Source organism: Triticum dicoccoides, chromosome 4B, assembly GCF_002162155.2.
Source record: "Triticum dicoccoides isolate Atlit2015 ecotype Zavitan chromosome 4B, WEW_v2.0, whole genome shotgun sequence".
NCBI classification, from domain to species: domain Eukaryota; kingdom Viridiplantae; phylum Streptophyta; class Magnoliopsida; order Poales; family Poaceae; genus Triticum; species Triticum dicoccoides.
The window spans coordinates 16,890,415-16,899,229 of record NC_041387.1 but is presented as its reverse complement, the minus strand read 5'-3'; positions in this window follow the sequence as shown (position 1 = coordinate 16,899,229).

Genomic DNA, 8,815 nt, shown 5'->3' with positions numbered 1-8,815 from the left:
CCTGCATCCTGGCCCAACTAAAGGTTGTGTTCCTAGTCGTATGCAGGCCGCTTTTGCCCAGTAGGCGGGCTTTTTAATTTTCTTAATTTTTTTTGCTTTATTTATTTTTGAGTTGTTTTTTGCTGTATTTAGAGTTTCTTTATGAATATTTTTCCTTTAGGTACAAAAAATTACAAACTTTCTGTTAGTGCCGGTAGTTTTCAAATTTGAATAGTTTAAATTTTGAATTATTTGAAATTTGTGTGAATAACTTAACTTTGAAAAAAGTTTTTTCAGTGATTCTTTTTTCTTATGTTTAATATTAGTGTGTTTTATCATTATATTCAATTTGGTAATGCTTAGGTTATTTAAAAAATGAAATGCCTTTGTAACAGTTCAGTTTTCGTCGGAAACCCTGATACTTCGAAAGAGATTGTCCATTTTGTACACGAAGTGTATCCAGTTTTTGTTGTAACCCTCTCTACTTTTTTGTACATGCTATTTGTATGAAATTATGATACCATGCCAACTTTCAACCTTTTCTGAGTTCATTTGAAATGCTTTTCAATTTCAGGGTCATTTAGCTGAAAAAAATCAGTAAATGCATGAAAAGAATTTGTTTGCACATAAAATTTCTTCGCGTTTCAAATTCCAAAACACATAACTACCCTAACTATTACAGATATTCCCTCCTGGGTGTTAAACACAGAAGAAAGTGATAATAGTGAAGCCGATCACATCCCAGATCTTTGGGTGTGAAACTTTTTCTTTGCGTGTGTCCCTTTGCGCCGTAGCCATGGAAAATCTTCATCATTTAACTCGATGCTTGGGTCAATATTCACTGTGAATGGAGCAATTTCATCAAACTTTTCATAATCTTCTGACATGTCTATCTTGTCATCCACTCCCACGATGTTTCTTTTTCTTGAAAGAACTATGTGGCGCTTTGGCTCGTCGTATGATCCATTCGCTTCCTTATCTTTTCTTTTTCTCGGCCTGGTAGACATGTCTTTCACATAAAAAACCTGCGCCACATCATTGGCTAGGACGAATGGTTCGTCTGCATATGCAAGATTGTTGAGATCCACTTTTGTCATTCCGTACTACGGGTCTTCCGTTACCCCGCCTCGTGTCATATTGACCCATTTGCACCGAAACAAAGGGACCTCCAAATCACCTGATCCATAGTTAAGTTCCCATATGTCCTCTATGTAACCATAATATGTTTCCTTTCCCATGTTGGTTGTTGCATCAAAGCAGACACCACTGTTTTGGTTGGTGCTCTTCTTATCTTGGGCGATCGTGTAAAATGTATTCCCATTTATCTGGTACCCTTTGAAAGTCATTATATTCGAAGATGGTAACTGGGACAGCGAGTACAGGTCATTTTGAATATCGCCATCATTCAGGGCACGTTTCTGCAACCAACCGGCGAAAGTCCTCGTTTGTTCGCGTGTAATCCATTCGTCAGACTTCTCCGGGTGTTTGGACTGTAGAAAATTCTTGTGTTCCTCCATATACGGAGCCACCAAGGCAGAATTCTGTAGAACTGTGTAGTGTGCTTCAGTGAGAGAATGCCCGTCCATACATATTATTTGATGCCCTCCTAGCGTGCCTTTTCCTTCCAGTCTGCCCTTATGCCGCGATTCAGGAACACCAATCGGCTTAAGGTCAGGAATAAAGTCAATACAAAACTCAATGACCTCCTCATTTTCATGGCCCTTCGAGATGCTTCCTTTTGGCCTAGCACGGTTATGAACATATTTCTTCAAGACTCCCATGAACCTTTCAAAGGGGAACATATTGTGTAGAAATACAGGACCCAAAACGTTAATCTCTTCACAAAGGTGAACTAGGACGTGCGTCATGATGTTGAAGAAGGATGGTGGGAACACCAACTCAAAACTGACAAGACATTGCACCAAATCATTCTGTAACCTTGGTATGATTTCTGGATCGATTACCTTCTGAGAGATTGCATTGAGGAATGCACATAGCTTCACAATGGCTAATCGAACGTTTTCCGGTAGAAGCCCCCTCAATGCAACCGGAAGGAGTTGCGTCATAATCACGTGGCAGTCATGAGACTTTAGGTTCTGGAACTTTTTCTCTGCCATATTTATTATTCCCTTTGTATTCGACGAGAAGCCAAACGGTACCTTCATGCTGAGCAGGCATTCGAAGAAGATTTCCTCTCTTCTTTGGTAAGAGCGTAGCTGGCCTGACCCTGATGTATGCCATCTTTTCCGTGCATACGTTGCTGCTCCTCCCGTGCCTCTGGTGTATCTTTTGTCTTCCCATACACGCCTAAAAAGCCAAGCAGGGTCACGCAAAGATTCTTCGTCATGTGCATCACGTCGATTGCGGAGCGGACCTCTAGGTCTTTCCAATATGGCAGGTCCCAAAATATAGATTTCTTCTTCCACATGGGTGCGCGTCCGTCAGCGTCCTTCGGAACAGGTTGTCCGCCAGGACCCTTTCCAAATATTACCTTCAAATCCTTGACCATATCATGTACATCAGCACCAGTACGGTGGCTAGGCTTCGTCCGGTGATCCGCCTCACCTTTGAAATGCTTGCCTTTCTTTCTTACGGGATGCCTTGTCGGAAGAAATTGACGATGTCCCAGGTACACATTCTTCCTACAACTATCCAAATATATACTGTCAGTATCATCCAAACAGTGTGTGCATCCGTGGTATCCCTTGTTTGTCTGTCCTGAAAGGTTACTGAGAGCAGGCCAATCATTGATGGTCATGAACAGCAACGCCTTTAGGTCAAATTCTTCCTGTCCGTGCTCATCCCACGCACGTACACCTGTTCCATTCCACAGCTACAATAGTTCTTCAACTAATGGCCTTAGGTACACATCAATGTCGTTGTCGGGTTTCTTAGGGCCTTGGATGAGCACTTGCATCATAATGAACTTCCGCTTCATGCACAACCAAGGAGGAAGGTTATACAAACACAGAGTCACAGGCCACGTGCTATGGTTGTTGCTCTGCTCCCCAAAAGGATTAATGCCATCTGCGCTTAGACCAAACCATACGTTCCTTGGGTCACCTGCAAACTCCTCCCAGTACTTTCTCTCGATTTTTCTCCACTGCGAACCGTCGGCGGGTACTCTCAACTTTCTGTCTTTCTTAAGGTCTTCTGCGTGCCACCGCATCACCTTCGGATGCTCTTTGTTTTGGAACAAGCGTTTCAACCGTGGTATTATAGGAGCATACCACATCACCTTGGCAGGAATCTTCTTCCTGGGGCGCTCGCCCTCGACATCACCAGGGTCATCGCGAATGATCTTATAACGCAATGCACCGCATACCGGGCAAGTGTTCAAATCCTCGTACTCCCCGCGGTAGAGGATGCTATCATTAGGGCATGCATGTATCTTTTGCACCTCTAACCCTAGAGGGCAGACAGCCTTCTTTGCTTCATACGTACTCTCGGGCAATTCGTTGTCCTTTGGAAGCATATTCTTTATCATTGCCAGCAACTTTCCAAATCCCTTATCAGATACACCATTCTCTGCCTTCCATTGCAGCAATTCAAGTGTGGTGCCCAACTTTTTTTTGTCAGCTTCACAATTCAGGTAAAACAATTTCTTGTGATCCTCTAACATGCGCTGCAACTTTGTCCTCTCCAGATCACTTGCGCAGTTTCTCTTTGCATTGGCAATGGCCCAACCTAGATCATCAGCGGGCTCATCTGATGCATCTTCTTCAGCTTCTTCCCGCATTGCCGGCTCAGCTTCTTCCCCCATTGTTGTATCATCGTATTCAAGGAACCCATGGCCAGGATAGCCGTCCTCGTCCTCTTCTTCTTCATTGTCTTCCATCATAACCCCTATTTCTCCGTGCTTGGTCCAAACATTATAGTGGGGCATGAAACCGGACTTAAATAGGTGGACGTGAATGGTTTTTGACGTAGAGCAACTGTGACCATTCTTACAGCCAGCACATGGACAAGGCATAAAACCATCCGCCCGCTTGTTTGCCTCAGCGGCCCGCAGAAAAGTATGCACGCCATTAATGAACTCGGGAGAGCATTGGTCATCATACATCCATTGTCGGCTCATCTTCATTACACAACACCAAATAGACCAAATTAATACAAGTTCATACATAAAGTTCATATACAGCACTTAATTAAATGCAACATACAAATAACTCTCTAGCTAAAGAATATAAATGCAACAACAGATGCGATGAAGATTGCAACTAAGGTAACAATTGATCCAACAGCATAATGATACCAAGCCACACTATCAATGGCATATTTTCTAATCTTTCTAATCTTCAACCTCATTTTCTCCATCTTGATCTTGTGATCATCGACGACATCGGCAACATGCAAATCATTCCATCTTCTCCCCCTCAATTCTTTTCAATTTTTCTTTCAAATACTCGTTTTCTCTTTCAACTAAATTTAACCTCTCGACAATAGGGTCGGTTGGAATTTCCGGTTCACATACCTCCAAGATAAAAATATCTATGTCAACTTGATGGGCATAATTTGTCGTAAACACAAAATGCAACAACTAGTTTTAAAAGAGAATATACCACATCTGAATCATAACAAGGATGAGGGCCGACGGGGTCGGATATCAAAACCATGGCACTATGTATAACAAACAACGTACAGGTAAGATAATTATACGAGTTACTATATATCCAAATCACACAAATATCAATTTGGTAATGTAAAACATTCATGAACAAGAGCCTCACCACAAGGTGGTGCCGGCGACGGGACGGTGCGGGCGATCGACGGTGGTTACGACGGAGATTTAGAAGGCACTAAGTAAACCACACCTACATATGCAAACTAAGTGTTATTTTTGACCTCAAATTGCATATAAATCAAATACTAGCAAATATAATTCCTCCCAAATTAATCACTATACAAAGCATTGCAAGAGCTAATCTAGCAATGAGAGTTGAAAGGACAAAGTTGCTAACCTTTGTGATCATTTGAATGGATGGGGGCCTTCAAATCTTGACAAATTTTGGGAAAAATTTGTGAGGAGCTCGAGGAAGAGAGGGGAAGAACGGAGGAAGTGAGGGGAAAGGGGAAGAACAGAGTGGCTCGGGTGGACGAAGGGTTTATGTACGTTGACCTTTAGTATCGGTTCGTGTCACGAACCAGTACTAAAGGTGCTGGAGGGGCCCCAGACTGACAACACCCTGCCACCACTCTCTTTAGTACCGGTTTGTGGCACGAACCGGTGCTAAAGGTTCTCCACGAACCAGTACTAATGAGAACGGCCGGCTAGCCGTTGGAACCGGCACTAATGGACACATTAGTGCCGGCTCAAAATCAAACCGGCACTAATGTGTCTCATATTAGGTCCTTTTTCTACTAGTGTAAGCTGCACAGGCGGCGACTTGCGCACTCCTGTTCCATCAGTAAGCGGGCACGGACGCCGGTGCGTGATGATGCTGACGCACAGTTCATAGGCACAACGTGCCACCACCTTTGCGCGGAGTTGATGATCACCATGGTCAAGTTGGAATCAATCATGGGTAAACCGGCCACGACATTGTAAGCCAGTGCGGACGGGGAGAGTCGACGGCGGCGTTGTAAACCGGTGCAGACGAGAGAGTCGGCCGCAGCATTGGAAAAGGCACGGACGCGGGCGAGTCGGCCGCGGCCGCGGACGATGAGTTAGTCGCGTATGTTTGATGTAGCAGGGGCGGCGACTTGCGGATGTATCCGTCCAACAGCACGGCACGAACATGCTAGTGCAAAAATAATATTGGCGCACGCCCCTTTGCGATACCTTTGTAATGTATAATGGTCCTGCGAAAAAACACCACAGACCAGAGTAATTGTTCTCAAACAAAATATGTGCTGATAAAATTCTTAGGAAAAACAACAACTGTTTTGTCGGGCAAACACATCTTCTCTGGCTTTCTCTGTTTTATCTAGGAAAACACGCTATGCAGCATAATATCAAATTGTAGATTGAACCATGTTTAAGGTACTGGAGGTGCATGGAAAGTGAATAATATATGCATGTGATTAGCACTCTGGCCGCATAATCCATGCATGTAGTAGGTTTTTATCCTTCTTCTCTTTTGTCTGCTTCTGCCTGCCCTGTCAATGTCTTGCCTGAAAAAGAGCTACACCACGCAAAGGATCATCAGGCGCCTCGCAGCAACGACGGGCGAGGGCGTATCGTAGCAGGAGGACAGCCGCCCGACGACAGGGCCGATTTGAAGCGGTGAAGCGGCCGGACACAGTTGCAGGGGCGACTCCGGCTCATAGACAGGATGCGGGCGGGCCGTAGTAGAGGTCGGAGCCGGCAGAGGTGACTTGGAGAGGCGGCGATTCAATCCGGATGTGACAGTGACTCGGTGAGGCCGTGTGTCAGAGGAAGACAACTAGTGATGCGCGGCTACGGCCGCGGAGGGTGGTGACTCGGCGACGGCGAAGGCGGCGACTTGCACAGACGACGGAGGCGGGTCAAACGGCCGGTTGAGGCAAGTGAGACGGTTCGGGGCTGCAAGCCCGGGCGTCTTAGAAGCAGCACTAGGCCGGGGCGACTTGGAAGCGGCGGCGACTCAACCTTGGCCGTAGCGGAAGTGGTTTATCGCACAGCAAGGGGCTGAAAGCAAAGACGAGGCGAGTTAGCCCGTCGGCGGAGACAGCGTAAGTCGGTTGCATGTTAAAGCGGCGGCGGCCATTGACCACCGCGGTGACAATAGTACGAGAGCGGGCACTCAGCGGCTGGGGCGGCTCACAGGAGACACGAAGTGCAGGTCGGACCGGCAAAGCCAAGCAGAATCATAGCAGAAGTCGTGCTGCGTCAGCAGCCATGCAGAGTCCGGGTCATAGAGACGGCGGTTCGAGTGGCAAAAACGAGTCGGCGCCGGAGTACAGCAGCTAAGGCGCACCAGCGGGTCAACGGTCGAGGCAAACCGGGCAGCCTAGCAGTAGATGGGAAGGCCGGGTGAGGTGAGGCTTGATCAGCCGTAAACAAGATCGCCACCGCAGCAGGCGGGCGGCTGCGGCCAAAGCCGTGGAGGCGCATCAGCAGCGGTGGAGCAAGATGAGGCAGGTGGCTCCGAACGACGTCCGAGGCCGAATCCTAGTATGTGTCTCTCCCTTCTCTTTGGTGCCAGCAAGAGAAAAAACTTCCTTTCCTTTTTACTGGATCCGTATCGACCAAAGTCTGCAGGACTTGCACGCTGCTAGCTTGCCTCTAATCGATCTCTCTTCTCTTTGTATTCACGTGCTGAACCCACCTAGTAACTTTTCCTTCCTTAATTCTTAAATTAACCTCCTAGTAGATTCGTCGTATGCATGTAGCAATCGGAGTTGACCAGAGAAAAACCGATTTGGCTTCTGGTGATGTGCTAGTCAAAGATATACTAGTACTGTATTTGAACCATTGGGCTTGATGCTTGATGTGATGGAAACAATGCCATTGTCTATACTTTTCACTTGATCCGCAGCTTCCGCCGCTCTTGCCTTTGGTTTCCGCGCTGGGAGTAGTAGTAACAATACCGGTTGATTCCTTGGGTATTGGAACTGTGTCTAATCAGCAAAAATGGCTTCGGGCAAATTGATGGTCTTGGCGACATGCGACTGCGGCCGTAAATAATTCATCCTCTATTCTGATTTGATGGATCGCATTGCATCGGTGACATACAGAAGAACGCCAAACCCTAAATTCCCTGAACTCAATCTTACATATGTCATTGTTGAATACTTCTTCAATCTTGACCGATGAACTCATAGTAGATGTGAATCCACATCGGCTCTTGTTCAGCCAGAAAATTGTGAACTTCTCGATCCCTGGGAGAGATCCCTCCAAGAACTCAACACCACCGTGCGCGGGCCCCACGGTGGGCGCCAACTGTCATGGAATTGTCACGGCAGATGTCCTTAGTGTGAGGACTTAGTCACGAGGCCAACACATCTAACTGGTAGCTTGAGAGGGGTTGGGCGGAATCGAGAGACGCAACACAAGACAAGGATTTAGATAGCTTTGGGCCCCGGGAAACATCATCCGGTAATAACCCTACATGATGTTTGTGGCTAGGTCTCATTATGATCATGAGGGAGTCGCCGGTAAGCCAGCTCTTTGTGTCTAGCCCTAGAGATTGTTTCTTGCTTCCCCCTCATGGGGTGTCCCACCCCTCCTTATATAAGTTAGAGGGGCGGGGTACATGTGGAGTCCTAGTAGGATTAGGACTAGTCTAACTTCTCTTACAAGCTGAATACAAGTCCGGGTCTTACTTCCTCGTAAAGGTAATATTCGTCATCCCTTTTCTCTTAAGCCGGCCCATCATAACGTGAGTCGGCCTTCTGGGCCTTGGGCCTTGTCTTCCATCTGACCCGCCGTCAGGGCCATCCTTGAGTCGCCAGTCCTCCGGCGAGTTACCAATGAAAATGTCAAGCCCGGCCGGGTCATACTTCCGGCCTGATCATACTGCATGGTATATCCCCGACAAGTGCACCTAGGGATTCGACAACCATGGGAATCGCTTTGGGACCCCAAAACGGTGAGTAATAGTCCACGAAACGGGCCAGAATCGGCCAAAATTGTGAGTGTTGATAACCGACACGTAAACGCACCCCGGGGTTCGTCAATCGTCGAAATCACTCCAGGACCCCCAAACAGTGAGTAATAGTCCAAGAAACGGGCCAGAATCGGCCCAAACTATGATTGTTGATGACCGACACATAAGCGCACCTTCGGGTTTGACAACCATTGAAATGGCTTTGGGACCCCAAAACGGTGAGTAATAATCCAAGAAACGAGTCGAAATCGACAAAAACCGCGAGTATTGATGACCGACCTGTAAACGTAGCCCGGGGTTCGTCA